This window comes from Suricata suricatta, chromosome 4, assembly GCF_006229205.1.
Source record: "Suricata suricatta isolate VVHF042 chromosome 4, meerkat_22Aug2017_6uvM2_HiC, whole genome shotgun sequence".
In the NCBI taxonomy this organism is placed as follows: domain Eukaryota; kingdom Metazoa; phylum Chordata; class Mammalia; order Carnivora; family Herpestidae; genus Suricata; species Suricata suricatta.
Window position 1 is genome coordinate 48,274,519 of NC_043703.1, and position 21,047 is coordinate 48,295,565.

At 33.0% G+C, this 21,047-nt stretch overlaps 1 long non-coding RNA gene across 4 annotated transcripts in view; it reads right to left on the reverse strand.

Annotated features, from left to right (window-relative positions):
• LOC115290510 overlaps positions 1-20,013 on the reverse strand; it is a 48,344-nt gene extending 28,331 nt beyond the window's left edge. For 3 of the 4 annotated variants that reach the window (XR_003908154.1, XR_003908156.1, XR_003908157.1), the window contains exons 1-4: positions 19,928-20,013; positions 19,167-19,311; positions 13,305-13,546; positions 12,496-12,570 (exon numbers count right to left, since the gene is read on the reverse strand). This is a non-coding gene — a long non-coding RNA (uncharacterized LOC115290510). Of the gene's footprint in view, positions 1-3,149; positions 3,261-12,495; positions 12,571-13,304; positions 13,547-19,166; positions 19,312-19,927 lie in introns of those variants that run through there. The other variant, XR_003908155.1, reaches the window with a different exon arrangement.
• Between the last annotated feature and the right edge of the window lie 1,034 nt (positions 20,014-21,047).

A 21,047-nucleotide genomic window follows, 5' to 3' on the forward strand; every position in this document is an offset into this window, starting at 1 on the left:
TATATATATATATATATATATATATACACATACACATTCATATATATATACACACACATATATATATAACTATAAATAGATATATAGAGATATATATGTATTTATTGAACAAGTAGAAGATTGAATGAATATACCATCCATTTTGTTGGTCAACAAAAATCCTATTAATCCTTTCACTAAATTTGTTCCATCTCTCTAATTTTGCAAGTTTTAAATCTAAAGGAAACTTACCCTATATAATGAATTTGAATAACATTTATTTTTAACACATTACTTAATAATGATAAAGAAAAATGAAGTCACAGACAGGTTGAATTCTTATTTCATTACCATCTACCAAAACTGAATATTATTCAAATATAACATTCTTAATAATTTTATGAAACCAAAATGGATAATGAAAAGATATCTTCACCTGTTATTAATGTTCCAGTTACCGAAGTGTAAAATTTTAATGAAAGTCTTCTTAGGAAACTTTATATAAAAAAATAGATATATTCAGTGGAAAATGTGTGAAACATATTTAATGTGTTAAGTAGTTAAAGCCAGTCTACTGTCAATAACATGTTTTAAAAAAAATTCAAAGTATATTATGTGCAACTGAAAAGTTTCAATGACCTTTCTGTGTGAGGAATTCTAAATTATTTATCATGCTTTTAACATAAAATTACTTTGTAAACTCCATTAAATTGAAACGTTTATGTATTTATGTTCTTTATATTCTAAATTTTTACATAAATATCCATCCTCTAAATAATGCCATTAATTGTCAGAAAACTTCTAATAAAAGCTTCCACATGATTCATTACTCATCTCCATTGGTCATGCCAATAACACTTTGTAGGCCTTGTAGACTCTTCCTTCCTTTTTCCTCCATTCTTTGATCCTTTCCTTCTATCCTTCCTTCCTTCTTTCCATATTTATTGAGGCCCAATCTACTTGGGTTAAGGAACTAGGTAGAATTAGGGCTATGGTACTGTACAAAACTGATATGGCCACTATCCTTATGAATGTTCCATTTTAAAAGGAATACACTATATTAATCAAAAAGTCATACAAAAATTTAAAATTTTCTTAATTGTGCTAGATATTATGAGTAGGGAGTTTCATGGATCAATCAGAGGACATAATAGAGAAATTTGACCTAACTAAAAGATTGGAGAATATTCTCTTGGGGAACTGAAAGCAGAGCTGAGATGGAAAGATTACAAGTAAATTAGGTGAAGGGAGAGGGAAGAGCACTCCATGAACAGAAAGGAAAGGGTCAAAAGTAAAGTGACAGCAGAGCAGCTGATGTTTCGTGGAGTTGGAAAAGGCCAAGATGACTGAGCCGAGGAGAATGTGGTATAAATTAAAGTAGGAGAGAAAGGCGGGGTCAGCTCAAGTGTGAAACTTTCTAGTGCATGCATGTTTAGTATGTTATACTTAATCCTCAATAAATGAAGAGAAATTGAATGGCTTTAAGCAAGAGAATGAGACACACATGCGGCTACCAGCTCAAAGTGTGACTTTGTATAAATTAGGAGAAGAGGCCCTTTTTCAAAAACACTTTACTGACATCTGCTGGAAAATTGTCAAACAGTTATATAAACAAGATTACTGAGTGAAGGATGCCCTTTGAAGCTGTTCAAAACACAACCTACACAACTATCATCATCAGCTCTAAGAGAATGGAGAAGACATTGAGAAAATCACATTATACCTAAGAGAGAACACAGTAGCTCAGGCTAGAATAGAAGCAACCAAACAACTGGAGGCTATTGCAATAGTGCATGAGCAAGAGTAACAGGTTTGGATATAATATTAGGGGTGGGAAACAATGAATTCCACATAAAATCAGAAGAAAAAGTTAATAGGACAACATTGCTTCCAGACATGGGGAAAAGAAGGAAAAGTTGTCCTCATAGATAACCCTTTGCTTTCTGGCTCACTGAGAGCACCTGCCATCATTTATTGTGACAGAACACACTGGAAGAGAAATAGCTCTGGGGGAGAAATGAGGAGGATCATTATTCCAAATCTTGGCTTGTTAGTCTGGGGAGATTTTGAAGCATTAAAGTGGTGAGATCAAGAGAACAGCAGAAATACAAATGTTGAGCTCTGGGAAGAAATCTCAGAGGAAGATAAAATTGCAAATATTTGACTTTTAGGTGAAAACCATAGTTGTATGTTTTGAAGAGACTGTCTTGTGAGAGAATCAAGCTTGTTAAGAATCAAGGGTGTAGCACTCAGAAGTTGTAAAGAAGACAATTATCCTTTGAATGTGACAGCGAATAACCATAATGAAAGAGACAGTATCACCAAGTCCAAGGAAAGAATGAGTTTAAAGAAGGAAGGAGTAATCAACTATATTCAGTTCTACTGACACATCACAAAATGGGAAGTTTAGAAAAGCTGTCTTCCATTAACTTTTTCCAGGATTGTTAGTTAGAGTGAGGGAAATAAATTGTTCTAGTTTGGAGTAATCCATTGAGTGTGAATGTGAGAAGTGTATGGAAGCAGGTAAAGACCATTCTTGAGAAATGTGATTGAAAGACAGAAATCAGGAATGTATAAGAGTATAACAATAATTAGTGCCTATTTATTTCATTTGCTTTTTTTGCTATTATTTGCATTGTATGTGAGATTTTCCAGCATGTTTAAATGAATATTTTCACAAGTGTTTTCAATCTTTCTGAGTCTTGTATTAAATATTTTATATATTGAATCATATTATACTTATTTTAGGATGGCTGATACATCAAGATTATCAAAATCAGAAGGAAATAACAAACAAATAGGATTATACCTTTACTAAAAAACTGTTAGAATGTCAGAAGCAGGAGGAGAAAAGAAAAAGTTTTGATAGAACATTTGGGGCATCATAAATTATTTCTCTCAGCAGTTTCTTTATCTGCAGTCATGAGATACAAGGTTGGAAAAATAAAAAACTTTACCAGTTCAAAGTTTTAAATGCCAAGCTTAGAGACCTATAGAAGAGTCAAGAGAAGAATGAGGCTAAAACATGAAAGGTGAGGTGATGAAGAGAGTCCTGCAGTTCACACAGCTGTCAAAATCATCATAATGAACCCTTACAATCTTGGTGTAATTCTCAGGGATGCAAATGCTTAGAAGCTGCCAGATCTCCATCCACCTGATGGTGTCTCTGCTCTTGTGAAGGTCAATAAATACTTTCATGAAGCTCTTGCTGCTACTCCTTGCCCTTCTCCTGTGCTTGAGGTACAGCCAAAATTACTCAAACAACTCCTGAAAATTGAAACCTGTATAGGAGTTACCTTAGGCTGAAGGATGTGGTATTTGTAAATTTAGTGACTCCTACACATTCTTCTACATATTCCAATTTAAACATAAAATTTCAATGTATCAGGTTTCTTAAAATATGTCATAAAGTATTATATGCTCATATGGAAAAATGTTAAATAATAACATTTTAAAGGATTAAAAATAACAACCACCCTTATTTCTACTATCCAAAATAATCACAGTTGAGACTACATATGAGAAGGTATACTTCTTACTCTCTAGGCAGTTATGTTTATAATGTTTAGATAATAATAAATAAATATTTACTTCCTAAAATTTTTATAGACATAATGAAATACATGTTCCTCTTTCAACAATTATTATCTCCTCTCATGATATAAGCATGTTTAATATCTTGGTGCATTATAATAGAGCTCTCAGGGAAAAATTATAAACATTATAAAGTGATATTAAAAGAACTTTGTGTCTACTCATTAATGTTCCTCCTTACTAAGTAGCCTAAGAAATGTTTCTTTAATACTCAACAACTAATTTTCAATATAGTTGTAGCTCAGATATTGAAGATAGCTTGGTTATGTGTCAGTAATTACAAAGAATGATTTGTTATCTTCTAATTAAGGGTATAATTTCATTTATCTCTGATTTTGTATGAAAGAAATATCTCACTTTAATTTATTGCTTATTAGTTAAGTATTGTGGTTTCAGTGTAGACATTTGCCAATTAAATCTAATTTTCTGAATCATTTATACATGTTACCTGTCCATTTTTATTTTGAGGAATTAGTCTTCTTCAAATTAAAACAAAATTCATATCCTTTAAAAATTAATCCTTTGTTGGGCACCTGGGTGGCTCAGTTGGTTGGGTGTCTGACTTTGGCTCAGGTCATGATCTTGCAGTTTCTGAGTTTGAGCCCACAGTTGGTCTTTTTGTTGACAGTTCAGAGCCTGGAGCCTACTTCTGATTCTGTCTCTCTGCCCCTCCCTGCTCACACTCTGTCTCTGTCTCTTTCAAAACTAAATAAACATTAAAAAAAAGTAATATGTATTTATATTGCTTAGTAAGTGTCTTGTTTGCATAATATTATACATAACACTGATTTATAAATGTTTTAATGAAATTAAAATATATTTGACTAAATATATATATATAATTTCTTTTCTTGAGCATAGAAGGTTTGTCCCACCTGATTTACTGATTGATTAATTGAGTCATTTCATATTTTACTGTCAGATCAATTCAGAATTTTCCTTATTATTTGGTATAAGGAAGTATCAAACTACATTCATTTTCACTTAGGTGAACTGTTAATCCAGGAATTTTTCACTAAAAATTTGCCAGAAACTCAAGTTTCCGTGGTCTTTTACATACATGCATCTAATGTGGTCTATTTATTCTTATTATTTTTTCCAGTAGATCACACTTTAATTATTATGTCTTTGTACTATATTTTATTCTCTGGTAAGCCTCTTGATGATACTTTTTGTTTGATTATCTGATACAAATTCTTGTTCATTTATTTTTCACATTAACCTCAGAATCATTTGTCAAGTTTGGGGTGAAAATATCCCATGGTGAGCTTGAATTGGTTTTGTCTTGACTTATTAAATAACTAGGAAAGAACTGAAGTCTTTATAAAAAATGTGTTTCCTCAATTAGTGGCATGCTGATTCTTTCCATTTATTCATATTTTTAAGAATTTTCCCTAGCTAAAGTTTCTCTATCACTTACAGGAATGTATGACTCTTATAATTAGCTGGGTTTTTTAAATTAATTAAGATGTTCAGTTTGTCCAATTTTATTTGGGTTTATTCATTTATTTACATGTTTTCTGAGGGGCAACTATAGGCCAAGCCCTTAGTGGGTACCCAATATGCCCTAGAATTTAACTCACAATTAGTTCCTGCCTTCATGAGACTTACTGAAGTCCAGTGAGACAGCCAAAATAAGGTAATAAATAAAATCTAGAAATATAGGACTCCAAAATTTAAAGTACTGTGAAGAAATAAAAAAATATACTGCAATAATGATTTTGGTAGAAGGTGAAGAGTAAGTGGGGAGTGTGCTCTAATACGCTGCTCTAGAAGTCATTATTTGATAGCACACCTAGGCAGAGACCTGCAGTGATTTAACAACAATCACAACAAAAACAGCCAGGACAAATAATGAGGATAATCATTTGAGAATACTATGCCAAAAACCCCTATTGGGGGAATGACTGAAGAGTGCATTCTTGGAAGTGAAAGGTGAGTGAAGTTGGGTTGTTAGAAGCCAGGCCAGGAGAAGAGGAGCTGAGTTGGGTCAGCAAGTGGGGTCTTAGATATTATTTTATAAAACATGGGAATCCATTTGTCCCTTATTTTTCTGACTCTCCATAGCCAATAATTTAAATTAGCTTTGTTTTCAAAATATATCTAATACCCAACCACAATTTATGACTTCCAGTGATACCATCTCATTCCCAGACCCTATGACTTCAACAGCTTCCTCAAGGCTCCAAGTGTAATGACCTTCGCACTCCTATTATCATCCACATAGCAGCCAGGGGCATTTCGCTAACAGTAGGAGTATTCAAGCTGCACTAGCCTCGCCAGTGCTCTGGCCTCAAAATCTGCAGATAAATAAAACTGGTGTACAGTTTCCTTTAATTTTTCTCTCCACTAAAGTTAGAATTTTAAACCTAACATAAAATTAACTTGCTTTCACAATATTTTCATGCTATATATGGATGGATATTATTTGTTCTTTAAAAGATATAACTAAAAAGAAAGTCAGGAAGTTTGAAAGTTTATCTGATGAAAATTTATTAAAATATTTTGAATTTTCCCTGGCTAATAATCTATTCAGCTATTCATATCGCTCCATAACTTTTGGTGATTTAAAATTAATTGCTCACTATAGGGGCATCTTGGTGGTACAGTTGGTTAAGCTTCTGACTTTGGCTCAGGTCAAGATCTCGCAGTTCATGAATTTGAGCCCATCATCGGGCTCTGTGCTGACAGCTTGGAGCCTGGAGCTTGCTTTGGATTCTGTCTCCCTCTCTGCCCCTCCTCCAGTTATGCATGCTCTCACACTCTCTCTCTCTCAAAAATGAATAAACATTTAAAAATTTTATAATTAAGTGTTCACTACTGAATTCTAGTTTTATTGCAACACAGCTCAAGGAATGTGGTCTTTAAACACTGTTTCCGCATTAATTTGTTTTTTTTAATGTTTTATTTATTTTTGATACAGAGAGAGACAGAGCCTGAGAGGGGGAGGGGCAGAGAGAGAGGGAGACACAGAATCTGAAGATAGGCTCCAGGCTCTGAGCTGTAGGCACAGAGCCCAATGCTGGGCTTGAACCCATGAATGTGAGATCTGACCTGAGCCGAAGCTGGAGGCTTAACCGACTGAGCCACCCCGGCACGCCTCCACAGTAATTTGTAATATCTTTGTGGTCCAATTTATTGATTTAATTGTGGAAAAACTGTATCCGTAAGGACGCAGGTCTGAATCAAACTGACTCCATGACAGGCTTCAAGTTTCCCTCTGACCTTGGAAGGCCTAGGTGTCCCTTTCTTAAGAATCATTAGACAATAAAAGGGCACGCATTGCCGAGAGCAGGAGGGACCACCCTTGTAACACCCAATCAGGAAAGGCCAGCTAACACCCTTAACATGTCTAAGGGCAGGCCTAAAGATAGAAGCTATAGATAATCACCTATTGCTTAAGGCTAGTCATGCCCTACATGAGGGTCCTGGGTCCACTCTGTAATTGGTCAATGCTCTAAATGTTGTGATTGGGTCCCGCCAAAAGTAACAATGTATATGGTTAAAGTTACTGCCAATAATGATAGGCGATAGTGATTGGGTCACTGTACCTGTGTCTTAATTTCCTCTAACTCCCCCTTCCCAGACCCCATAAAAGGCCCTACCCCGCCTTTGTTCAGGGCTCTCAGCATGGATCCACTGTGCTGGTAAAGTCTGTGAGCCTGAGTTTGCTTGGTAAGCCTAACCTGTAATAAAGCCCTTTGCTTTTGCATGCATGACTCGGTTTCCCTGGCGGGCTCTGGTTTTTGGGGACGATAATGAAATCGTGGGCATAACATATCCTCTATTTATCTGCAAAACTTTTTATTAATCATTTTATCTATGTAAGTCATTTTATATATCTAAATGTTACTTTACATATCAATGTCAAAAGTTTCTGACTCTCCATAGCCAATAATTCAAATTAGTTTTGTTATCAAAATATATTGAGTACCCAACTACAATTTATGACTTCTAGTGATACCATCTGTCCCCAGACACTATGAATTTTAAGATAGATATATATTTTTAGATTATTTTTTCTTTCAAACACAGATTTATTAATGTCTTCCTAATAGTTGTATACATTGATTTTTTTTCTTGTACTCATTACATACTTTGTCTTATTTAATAACATACTTAGGTACTTGAGGGAAAGATCTTCATGATTCTTACATAACCACTCAGGCTACAAACTAAACATTTTGTGTCATGTGATTTTTTTTTTTTTTTTTTGCATGTTGTCTTATGTATCTTGAAACCTTACAACATGATTTTGTGTTCTGTGTTCTCTATGAGGGAGTTTTATTTTTCATCATAGCGTGTAAATCCAATTGTACAAACATTAATTTTGTGTGGATATCATCCTTTCCCAGTTTCTATCCTTATAGTAGGCTTCATCTAGTTTTTATACTGAGGTTCACATTTAATGAGTTTTTGACTCTGATGTAGAAAAGGAGTCTTGTGATGTTCTGTTGTCATGTTCCCTATTTTCCTTCTCATCCATGCAATCTGACTTTCACAGTCATAATTTTGATTTAATAACATAACACCAAATGTTTTTAAATGAACCTAAATTATGAATAAGAAAATCAGAGAAGATAAAGGCAGACCTATCAGTGGTAATCAGCCTCCCAGAGAGCACTATTCATCGTTTGCCATTGTTCTTTCTCTCTTTCTGTTGTCTCTTATTACAAAGTATATTTTATCATGCAAAATTTTAAAAAGTGATTTAGTAGCCAGTCAAATCGATTTATTATTCATCTTAATTTAATAAGACACTCAAAATTCAGAAAAGTCTAATATTCAGAAAATGTGGTTTCAGCTTCCCTCCCCTGTACTTTCACCATAGCAATTACATCAACATAAACAACAATTAGATGTTTCAACATGCAATAGATGAATTACTGACTCCCATTAAAGTCAGTTTATGACCCTCTTGAGCAAGGCCTCTTTGTTGCAAACTATCGTGAGGCACTATTTGAGACTTTGCATTTTCTGTTTCAGTTGTACTTCAGATCCCCTAAGGTAACGCTATCTGTGCTACTCACACAAATCAAGATAATTCTGTGATATGGGTTTTACATTATAGTTTCTTATGTGCTTTTTACTTGGAGGCTGATGCTTCTGAAACTTTTTTTTCCCCCTCACTGCATTGTAAACTGACAGTTTGCCCTGAGGGGTTCTTTCTTTGAGAAGCAATGACTAGAGGCTGTATTTTATTTTTGTAGCCTCAGAACTGCATTTGTAAAGTGATAAACCTGAAATGAATATATCTTATAACTAGAAAAGAAAAACAGATTCCTAATGGCCTTGCTAGAATAGTTTTAGGCTTTTATTTGTATAGTTTCAGTTAATATATAAATAATAATTGGCGTATCAATTAGGACAGCTTAAAAATAAAGTCTAATAAACTATGGTCTAATCTCACACAACAGCCTCTAGGGAGATACACCAAAGTATATTTATACTTTAGGACTCTCCACCTGAAAACCTGAAAACAGGGATATTAACATTTTTGTTAACTAAGGACTTACCCTTTATTTGAACTGCCATTCTAGAATGTGGTAGATGAACACAAATATTTATTTAAGTATTTTCTTGTGTTCTGCACTTGGTTTATACTCCCCATTTTTATAATTTGTTATTATGTAAGCAGATTTCATAAAATACAAGTATGCAAATACAAATAAAGAAGAGTATATGTTATATCTTCTCCAGGAAAAGCAGGGAACATACAAATAATCATAGAAGTTGGAATACAATCAAAACTCATTATGCAACTGAGAGAATAGAAAAATAGAACAAATTGGCAGAAATAAGAAAAAATTATTTATATTAATGAAAATGTAGGGTAAAATCTTTATCTCTGGTACAAGAGCAGATTAGGATGAACACTCAGCCAATGACAGAGATTCACATTAGCTGTGCTGCAAATATTAATGAAGAGAGTTGGAGGTACAAGAGAAATAATAGGAAAGGAATATGAATGAGGAGCCCTGAGAGAAATATTATATGAAGAGCTGCTATAACCTAGCAAAACATACATTTAACAAGTTGACTACAGGAGTTAATTCGTAATGAGAGAGTGTGGTTTGAAAAGTCAGATTATGCACAGGGATGTTGGGAAGCAATCACTTTATAAAGTCAATATTCAAACAGAATGAGGGTCCAAAAGTCTTTCAAGATATCATTATCACCATGTATTTTCATTCAAGTTTTTTGAACACACAGATATGTTTGACAACACATTTTTTTCAAACGATTTGTTATTTTTGTCTTATCAGATTTATTTTAATTTAATGAGGATTGTACATATTTCCTCTTAGTATTGAACAATTTGGAATGTTATTAAGCAGTGACTATACAGATAATATTAACACCTAATCAGAATGATCAGTTTTATACAATTAACTATTTTTAAATATTCCTATTACCTTAATTTCTTTTTTTGAAGTAACAAAATAAAAATAAGTTTTAATGCACATATGTCACACTACATTAAATTATAAGACCACAAATATTAATGCTAGGACAGCAAAACCAATCAGTAAATGCATGCAACTCAAGTTAAAGGTTTTATAGTTTTACAAAATCCCAGGTTCTACATTGTGAAAGGCAGCAGTTGTTGGGAAAAAGCACTTCTGAAACCAACAAAACCACCTTTTTTATCAAGTGATATGGTGCTAATAAACATTGGAAAATATTTTGTGCCAGGATGTCAAGTACTGAGAAATGATACTGTGCCCTCGAATATGTTCTTAATATTAGTTGACTGATAAAGTCACTGCAGGTGGCATTTATTGCCATGAACTATAGTGCTTCACTTTATCACTCAGACTAGATCACAATGTTCCAACAGCTACAATCTGTTAACTCTCATCCAAATAGCTAAAATGCCCTTAAAGGAAGCATTACTTGCCTCTGAAGGTTCCCTAGCAATTTTGAAGATTTCATAAACCTTGGTAGTTCAATATCAGCTACTGGATTGATATTCAATTAATTGTGAAAAGTAAGAGAAATTTTTTATTTCTTTTCCACAAGAAACAAAGCCTTGTATACTATAATATTTGTAAGTTGTGTGCGTATTTCAGTCAAAATCCAGAATTATGCTCTATTGGATTGTCCTTTCAAGCTACAAAAGCGTAAAATGCTCATTGGAATAGATGACATTAAAAGGTACATAATAAAATTCAGCACCCTCTCTCTCTCTATTCCCTCCCTCACTCCACAAGGATAAATTATTACCTATATAAAGTACATCTTTCCAGGTAATTTTCTTTGTCCATGTAAGCAGAGGGAAACCTATATACACAGATGTCACTTTGCTTCTCACTTCTTTAGTAGAGCATTACATTTATATAGAAATTTATTTTTCTTCAATGACCATATAATATCAAATATTTATAAAATATACCATGATGTTTTTAGTCATTTCCCTTTTGGTAGGTATTTAAAATGCTTTTATTGTTTTATCACTTCAAGGAATGCTGCAGGAAATCTTTATATGATGGAGGGTTTTTTTTTCCTATTTTTATTTCAAAGTTTGAATGTTGAGTTTAATGGGATGCCTATTTCATTTATTTTTATTTTTTTAATTTTTTATTTATTTTTGAGAAAGAGAAAGAAAGAGAGCATGAGAGGGGTGGGGCAGAGAGAGAGGGACACACAGAATCCAAAGACAGGCTCCAGGTTCTGAGCTAGCTGTCAGCACAGATCCCGACACAGGGCCCCAACCCATGAACCACGAGATTATGACCTGAGCCGAAGTCGGACACTTAACTGACTGAGCCATCCAGGCACCCCAGAATGTATATTTCAATATTAGATTCTGCCAGGTTAGTTTTCCAAAAGGTTTCTGTAATTCCAATCAGAATATATGGGAGTGCCTGTTCTGATTACCCTCACCAGCACTAGATGTTATTTAATCTTTAATATATTTGCCAAATATGATCAATGAAATATTACCACTGATTTGCTCTTCCCTGATTAATAAAGAGGCTGAACATATTTTTAAATAATTATTGAAAGTTTGAATTGAAAACCTTTTCTACTGTTTGCTTATCATAGCCTTTGCCTTCTTTTCAACTGTAGATTCTGTGCTATATGTTTAGAGATTTTCAAAGAAAAATTCTGAGTAGAGCCATTACCCTTCTGTTAACATTCATGTAAATAAGCATAACAAAGGAACTATCTTACAATTTTATAAATTATATTCAAGACTTATGTTTTAGAAAATGTGTGGGTAGTAATGCTGCTTTGTGTTAGTTTTCCTGTCCTAGCATACATTGCTGCATTTACAGAATTTGGTCAATGCTTATTCTGAGAGCACATTTCATAGGTTACTTTAATCATAACACCTTGTTTCCCTAATATAACTATATTACATATTTATGATTTATCTGAATTTTCTAATTACCATGAATCCACATAAAAAAAATTTCATCCTCCTTGGAAGCATTCAGGAAAAGAACCTAAGCTGCTAATATAAAATATTCAAGTTTAAATGCAAATATTGAGTATTCAACCTATGTCATAACAAGTACTTGAATAAAAGTAGATTCCATATCACATATTCTGTGGATTATTATTACCTACAAATATGTTTACATTTTGTTCATGTTTATTTACCAATATATTTATGCATATGATCATCAGGAAAGCTCTATAGAAAGAATTCGAGGTTTTAAAATATTAAAACAGTGGTTAATGCAGTGAATTTAAAGATATAAGGGAATAGTTTATAACTATGCCACTACAGTCAGAAACAAAAACCTTATTGAAATGCATTTGTAATCAAATAAAAAATTCTTAGCTATATAATGGACTAAAATGTTCTTTAATTAGGGGAATGGCCCAAACATATACACAAGCAAATCTAAACCTGGTATCACATATAGTTACTTTAGATATATTTTCAATAATGAATAGAATTATACTCACTTTCAGTTCTGTTTAATTTCATAGACCATGGGTGTGGTCAGGAAGGATGACAGATCCTGGCCAATTTCAATAAAACTAGGAATTGAAATGCAACAATATAAAATTAGAATAAAACAAAATTGTCATTAATTATATAAGACAGATAAACTTTAGAGAATCTAGACATCACTAGAAATAAAATAGTGAACAATAAGGTTGTTAAGTATAAAATCAATATTCAAAAGTCAGAAGTTTATAATCACAATTAAAAAATTTAAAATATTTTAAATATCTACTAAAAACCCAAAATAACAATGTACAACCAAACCAAGCTACAAAATGATGTATAAGCCTTTTATAAATAAAATTATGCTAAAGCAAATAAACAATTTAAAAACTGAAAAAAACATATTATGTTCATAAATGATACTATTTAAAATTATAAAGATTACAGTTATCCAAAATTAATTTACAAATTTATAAATTCTCAGAATATCAACAAACTTTTTATAGAACTAGTCTAGGTAATTTGAAACTATATAGGTATCAGTATAAACTGTAAAAATGCCAAGGACAGCCAAGGAAATATGAAAGAAGTAAAGGTGATAAGACTTATAAATGAGTGGATATTAGCGAGACAGAGGAGAAGATTTCTTGAGAGAAAGAGACACAGACGCTGACACAAGTTCTCATGGAAAAAGAAAAACAGGAAGTGAAAGGGATGCTTTTTCTTATCTCAAGCTAGGTGAGGAGGTTTCAGGCCAATCACTTAGAGAGCTAAACAAGTATTCTCTCAGGTTTGGGAAGCATACAGCCTAATGTCTGGTTACCATTTAGGGAAGGGTAAAGAGGAAAGACGTAGTTGGAATAGTCTTCCTAGCTGAGAGCATTCAAAACACGCTGTACTTTACAAGTGGTCCCGTAATGATGTGTTTTGGGTCCCTTGATTTTTCAAAGGCGTTGGAATTCCAACAAAAGAGTTGTATGTGAAGAAAGGAGCGAAAAACAGCCTTCTAGATGACAGACATCATTTGCCAAGTAGCTTCAGTCACAGCTTGCCATAAGAGAATCTCTAAAAATACAAAAATAAATAAATAAATAAATAAATAAATAAATAAATAAAGCATACACCTGAAAAGAGCAACTATCAACTACATATTTCTGTCACTCAGAGGGAAGCAGAAGCCAGATTATAATACCACCCAATAAACAAAGCAGGGTCCTTCTGTCTGCTAAAGTTTGATTTTCAAAACGTTTATGGACAACGTAATAAATGAATACTAAAATAAGATTGCTTAGTTACTTACAAAACTTGTTGATTTCTTATAGAACAAGAAATCATGATTTCTAGAATTACCTTTTTTAGTAGAAAGAATATCTGCATCTCTCTTGGACAAAAATATACAAGTAAACATGTAATTTCACTAAGTCTGGAGCTTTGTTTAAAGTGAATTAAAGTATGTATTTCTCAGATAGGCAAGTTAAACAATGTCTGCCTATGACCTTAAGTGATACATAGCTCACCTTTTAGCCTTATTTCCAAGACTGGAGCAATTTTTAACATATATTGGTCCTGAACCCCATCACCTTGCCAATCTCCAAGAATAAAAGTCCACTTTTAATGACACCTCCTAACCATGTCCATGCTTCATAGCATACTTCCAAGTCTGAGGCTCACCACAGATGGAGGAAAAGCTGTCTATTTAATTTGAATAATATTCAAGGATTTTATGATCATATTGTATCACACATTTTATTTATTAAAGGGAGACTGGTAAGACTGTGTGTATATTTGAAATTTTCTAAGAGAGTAGAACTTAAATGTTCTCACTGGAAAAAAAAGGGGAAAAATAAGTGAAGTGAGGTATGTGTTAATTAACTCAATAAGCGACTCCTTTCGCAATATATATGTTTATCAAATCATCTAGTTGTACACTTTAAATATCTTATAGTTTTATTTGTCAATTATACGTGAATAAAGATGAAAAAAGAAAAGTAAACTGGTGTTAAGACTAAGAGTTAGACAAAATGCTATGGAATAAGTCAGATTTTTTTTTTCTATATGACAGATTGAAGAGACAATGGGAGCAAGAGTAGGGTTACTTCATGAATATACATAACTGATTTTATATCATTTCATAAAAATAGTAATATTTGGAAACTTGGAAATAGCTGTTATAATAGAACAAACAAATAACTTGTAGCATAATCATACAATTCAATACACTACAAAATTAAAATGAATTAACTCTAAATGCAATGCAGCATCCTAGATTAGATCCTAGAATAATAAAAAGCATCAATGACAAATGAAAAAATTCAAATAAAGTGTGACATTTAGTTAACCGTAATATACCTGTGTTTGTTTGTTGGTTTTGATAACCAATGCATGGTAATGCATACATACACACATACACACAACACACACACACACACCTCTTATTGCTTTTGTTTCTCTGGAGATCTCTGACTAATAATAGGAACTGTCTGTACTATCTTTGCAGCTTTTCTATAATACTAAAACTATTTCAAATTAGAAAGTTATTAAAAACATTAAGTAAAGCTACACACATAAACAAAGATAAATCACAAATATGCCTTTGAAGAAAGTTATAAATGTATTGCTTTCACTTTTCTACTCATCCATAACCTACTTAACACATCCAGAGAGTACATTCACTGATATTTTAGATTTAAGAAATACAATGTTACATACACACTTACATTAATAAGATGTATTTTCCCTTTACTCATTGGTATACCCTTGCTAATAAAGAAGGAGGAGATTAAAATGGTAACAAAAATGCTGATAACATTATAGGAAAATTAATCATTACTATGTAACATTTTTATATTTTTCAAAGTTAATATACATAATTTAATTCTTACAGTAAAAATAAGCAGAAAATTATACTAATCTGATGAGGATATTCAGAAATGTTAAATGGCATGGCTAGTTACAGAATTGTAATAGTTCAGCCTGAATCCAGTTGTTTCAAAGTTTGATGAATATAGGATGACTATGGAGTCTACTGAAAAGTTAATAAATTAACAACTTCGAAATATTTTAAGGGTCTTCAGGTAGTTCTCTATTTGAAAGGATCCCACATGCTAACCAACTTTCTCAAAATCTGTCCTATAATAGATCCTATATTACCATATGCTGGAATATGTCAATTTATTTACTATATATATAAATATATATACACACATACATACATACACTTTGCTTTCATTTCACAAAAAAAAGCGGCATTAATGGTTGCACCTTTACACCTTGTTACATTCCACAATTATGACAGATCTACTAACCATGCAAAGTAGAGATGAAGATATGAAGTAGGCCCACATCTCTTTCTCCAAAATAGCCAAATGGCTATTCCAGATAAATTGTTCCTGAAGTGTAACAAAAACCTATTTCTGGGTAAGAGTGTCCTGAATTTTCATTTTCATTAACTCTATTTGACTAAGTCAGGGAGGGTTAATGAATCTACCAATTATTTTACTCTTCTTACTTCCCTCTACAGGTAGAGAACCATGGATGTCTTCCTCCTAACTGTCTTAATCAGTGGAACCCCGCATTCAGTAAAAGATGGAGGACACTTCAAATCCAGTCACTATCCATAGGAATCCATTTCACTCGCATGTCTTTGCTCCATATCCAAAAGGTTACCTATTGTTACAGACTCACTTTTTTCTTAATTCTCTAGAATTCCCTTTCTTTTCAAGCATGTTCCTACTTATCCCAAACTCCCAAACTTCCTGTTTGCAAACATATGAAATTGCAGTTTCTTTTTACTATTTTATTCCAGTCTCTTTAAAAGCCCCACACATGTATAATAACATTTTTTATTTAAGTTAGGAGACTTTACCCTGTAAAAGTTGCAGCTACTATTGCCAGTCTTAACTTTGATGTGTTAAATGGTACAACTAATTACAAATGTTTTAGTTACTACATAGGCAAATGCAAGTAAATAGAATAAAGAAAAAATATGTATTTAAGTAATAAAGGCAATCAAGCTTATGTAAAATCTCATCTCCTCTCTGAACATGTATCTATGAAAAGACCAATCCTACTATCTTCTCTCAAAAAGTATTTTGGGGGGTATCTGAGTGGCTAATTCTGGCAAGCAATTGACTCTGGGTTTCAGCCTAGGTCATGATGTCACAGTTTCATGATTTCAAACCTTGAATCTGGCTCTGTGCTGCTTGAGAGTCTTTCTCTCCCCCTCTATCTCTGCCTCTACCCTGTTCTTGTTGTCTCTGTCTCAAAGTAAGTAAATAAACTTTAAAAAAAATTAAGGGAAACTTGGGTGGCTTAGTAGGTTAAGCATCCAATTTGGGTTTAGGTCATGTCTCATGGTTCTTGGGTTTGAGCCCAGCATTAGTCTTTATGCTGACAGGTCAGAGCCTAAAGCTTGCTTCAGATTCTGTATCTCTCTCTCTCTCTCTCTCTCTCTCTCTCTCTCTCTCTCTGCCCCTCCCCTGATCATTCTCTCTCCTCCACTCTCAAAAATAAACTTCAAAATTTTTTTTAAATTTAAACTTTTGTACTTTTATTTCCACACTTATTTCAATATCTGCGACACTACAATAATTAAATATTATACCTGTGTAACTAACTAGATGCATTAATAATCTGTGTAAATTCTGGCTCGTGTCTATTCACACATACTGTCTAATAAAAATAAGATGATGTTTTTCTAGTCTGTATTTAATGTCTTACTTCTAGCCATGACCTATTAGGAAGAAAATATTATTCATCTTCTGGTCTCCTTCATAGTATATGTAGGTAAGTCTCCCCAAAGAGACTATCCTTGAGGCAAAATTCAAACTCCCTTGTATTGCCTTGGAGAATTTTCCTCTACTGCTCCCTCAACATGATTAATAGATTCTTTTTAAAAAACATCACATCAATTGTTGCAGAACCTACTTCTTGCTTCAAGAAGTGATACTGTTCTCTACTTCAGCCTACTTTTGGGTAGTAATTTTTTCTTTTATTTTCCAATTATATTGAAAGTTCTTTATCTAAACACAGCAATTATGAATTCTTCCTTTCGTTTCTTTTTTTATCTCATTAATGCAAGTAGAATGGAAAGAAAACAATTTACTCTTTTGATTGATTTTACTAAAGTGTAAAGTTATAGTAAGAAAGGAAATGATTTACAATAATGCTGCCTACTCGAAGAACAATGCCAGAGGAAGCACAGGATAAAGATAAAACTTCAGGACAGAATGCTGTCCTACAAAATGAAAATTCAACTAATTGAAATCCTTGGGCATCTGGCGACTTTAAGTGAAAATTCAATATAACATTTTTGCCTTCAGTTCTTCCTATCCATTTAAGAGACTAAGCAAAATGTACAGTGCAATCTTCCATAAAGGAAAAAACATAAAAATCTTTGACTGAGTTACCCTGTGGATTTGATAAATTATACATCAGGATTTGATACTGGGAGCATTCTCTCCCTGTGCCCTTCCCTGGAAACAACTCACAGGGAAAGAAAAAGAGCATAAGGGAAGCTTGATTGTTCTTTCTACTTGATTGCTGTCTTTAGCCTCTCCATCTTGGCCAATCCTAGGGTCCGTTAAACTTTTTTACTTTCAAGACTTGATAGATAAAGTGCCATTTCTTAAAAACATTTTAAAACTAGCTTATTTCTGATATGTTATTCCATCTAACACTTTCTGGCATTTTCTGGCTATAGGACTAACAGCTCATGCAAAGTCCAAAATTAATCTTTTTTTTTTTTAGCTGTATACTTAACTCATTGCAACTACACTGTGTATAAACCTTCTTTCTTTTTTTTTTTAATATAAATTCCAGTTAGTTAACCTACGTGGTATATCAGTTTCAGGTGTACAATGCAGTTATTCAAATCTTCCATACAACACCTGGTGTTCGTCATAAGTACACTCCTTAATCACCATCACCCATCCCACCCATCCTCCTCCCCACCAGTTTCAGAACTAATCTTTGGGTATTCTTTACAATCAAAGAAATATCATATTCCTCATTTTTATGAATTTATCTTGGTGTGTTTTTCTTGATTAGCACCTCTATAAATCAGGTAGCAAATGTGTCACAAGTACAAGATTAATAGAAAATGGAAGGACATTAAGTAAGCTCAATATGGGAACTGGGGAGTTCCCAGCTTCACTGATTTTCCTAGAAGAATCAATTCCACTCCAACTCTATCTTAATCCAACAAGAATCTGGACAGGTGTCTTTTGTTTCAAGATTTCTCTGCAAAAATAGGTACCATTTGAAGACAATTTTCACTACATTTTTAAAATACAAAATCATGTAAAAAAATACTTAGCTTGATAAATGTGCTCTGAGACGCCTGGGTGGCTTAGTCTGGTTAAACCTCAGACTCTTGATTTCTGCTCGGATCATGATGTCACAGATCCTGAGCTTGAGCCTTGCATTGGGCTCTGTGCTGACAGCATGGAGCCTACTTGGGATTCTCTCTCTCCCTCTCCCTCTCTGCTCCTCCCCCACTACATTTTCTCACTCTCAAAATAAAGAAAGAAAGCTTAAGAAGAAAATAAATATGCTCTGAATGGAGATTTTAGTCAAAATCTCCATTAGTAAAACAAACACAGGTTACTTGATGGATTTACACAGTCTAATTTTTTTAATCATTGGTTTATGATTTCCAGTCAACATATTATCCATGTAGTCTTACCTATTTAGACAGAGCAGAGGACTTCAGTATCAACGCAGTTCATTTGTACTTGTGGTATGCCCTTCTGGGCTAAACAGGCATGCCTTCATTTTCACTGGAGTAAGCAAAGTGCTCCCCAAGAAAAAGGTCTCTGCTGAGCATATCTCTAAAAAGTGAGAGATAAAAACAAAAAGCAACAACTAGGACCTCTCTTCTCTGAAATATTCTTCTTATCCCATGGCATACTTAGCAAATAGATCCAATTCTGTGATATTTTTCTGTAGTATTATATATATGCATATATATATATACACATACATATGTGTGTATATATGTTTATATATATATATATATATATATATACATACACACTGGAAAATGAATCCATCTCTTTCTTGTATCTTGACCCGTGCTTAGTAAATTCACTAAAATTAGCATCCTGTGGCATATTTATTTCTCCAAAGCCAAATAATTAACACTAAAGATAAATTGATGTCCTTCATCCATGACTTGATGAAAAATTTAGACATTTAAGGATTTCTGAAACTACTCTCCTTTCCCTCCAATTTAAAATGCTTTCTGTAATATTACACTACATGGATCCATGAATCTGGCACATCCCTTCATTATTCCAAGGCTGAGTTAAATTCTAAAATCGCCACAACAATAAAGTATTTCATAAAATCCACAAATGTAATTAAATGTTGTAAGAAGAACTGACATAAAATGTTTGAAATAATCCTAGATGGCTTTGTCCCTATAATTACCCCAATATTTCCCACCTTCATTTCATTTTCCTGTATCCACAAAAGAATCATGAGCTTGCAGGAGTTTCTTCCCATGTTCAGTTTCACAATTTAAGATTTCATACTTTCTCAATATCCTTGTCATCTCACTCTGTCAAAATTTCAAGGAATGATGATGGAATATCATTTTTTCCCCTGTGTCTTAAGAGAATTCCCTTCCCACTTATTTATTAACTAATTATAATTTCTCTCTACATATATGTGTATCATTCAAGGATCTTTCTTTTGTTCAGAATCTGAAACACACCATACTTAAATGCAGTGGATTTCTTATACTCTAAATAATAGGATACATCACTCCTCACTTAACATCAAATTAACAAGTTTGGTAAATACCTCTTCTATTTGGTCCTAGAAGAAAGTTTGGCACAAAGAACATTCCATATTTGGCTCTTTGCCTCCAATAGGTACCTCCTATTTTTTCAAAAACACTCCTACTGATATAACCATTTCCTCACTTTGCCATTTTCCACTAAAAGCAGCGTCAATAAAAAAATAAGTGCATATATCCCTGTAACACACATCCATGAGGCCTTACATATCCCAGAGAAAGTATGAATGAATGACAATTACTTACATTCCCTAGATTGTTATTTAAGAAGGATGTTAAATTAAATACCTAGTTCTTGCATTATGAATCTTTTATGATTTTTCTTTGTTATTAATTATAATAAAACTTGATTCTGAGGATCTATATAGTATCAAGGCTGTTATTTTTTTCAAAATGGTTTGTGATCAGAAAAGTGATATTAATCAAAATGTTTATATCATATGAAAATAAAGAATTTTGATGGCTACTATTAAAATCCCATATAATTTTGAATCTCAAAGCTACAGTCATTCTACACTTTATGCTTTGATATTGGTTCTCAAATGTCAAATTCTATATTTGTCTTTAGTTTTCTCTTTAGCAATAAATTCCACACAGCAAATATGATTTGAGTAAATGACCTTCGATTAAGCTCTTTCTTTGCTCCTCTTACTGCAGTGCCAGCACACTGGCAGCAATATAAAGATTTTAGTAGCAATGCTTCCCTTGCATGTGATAAAACAGATAATAAAGATCAGCCTTCCCTAGGTACAGACTGGACAATAG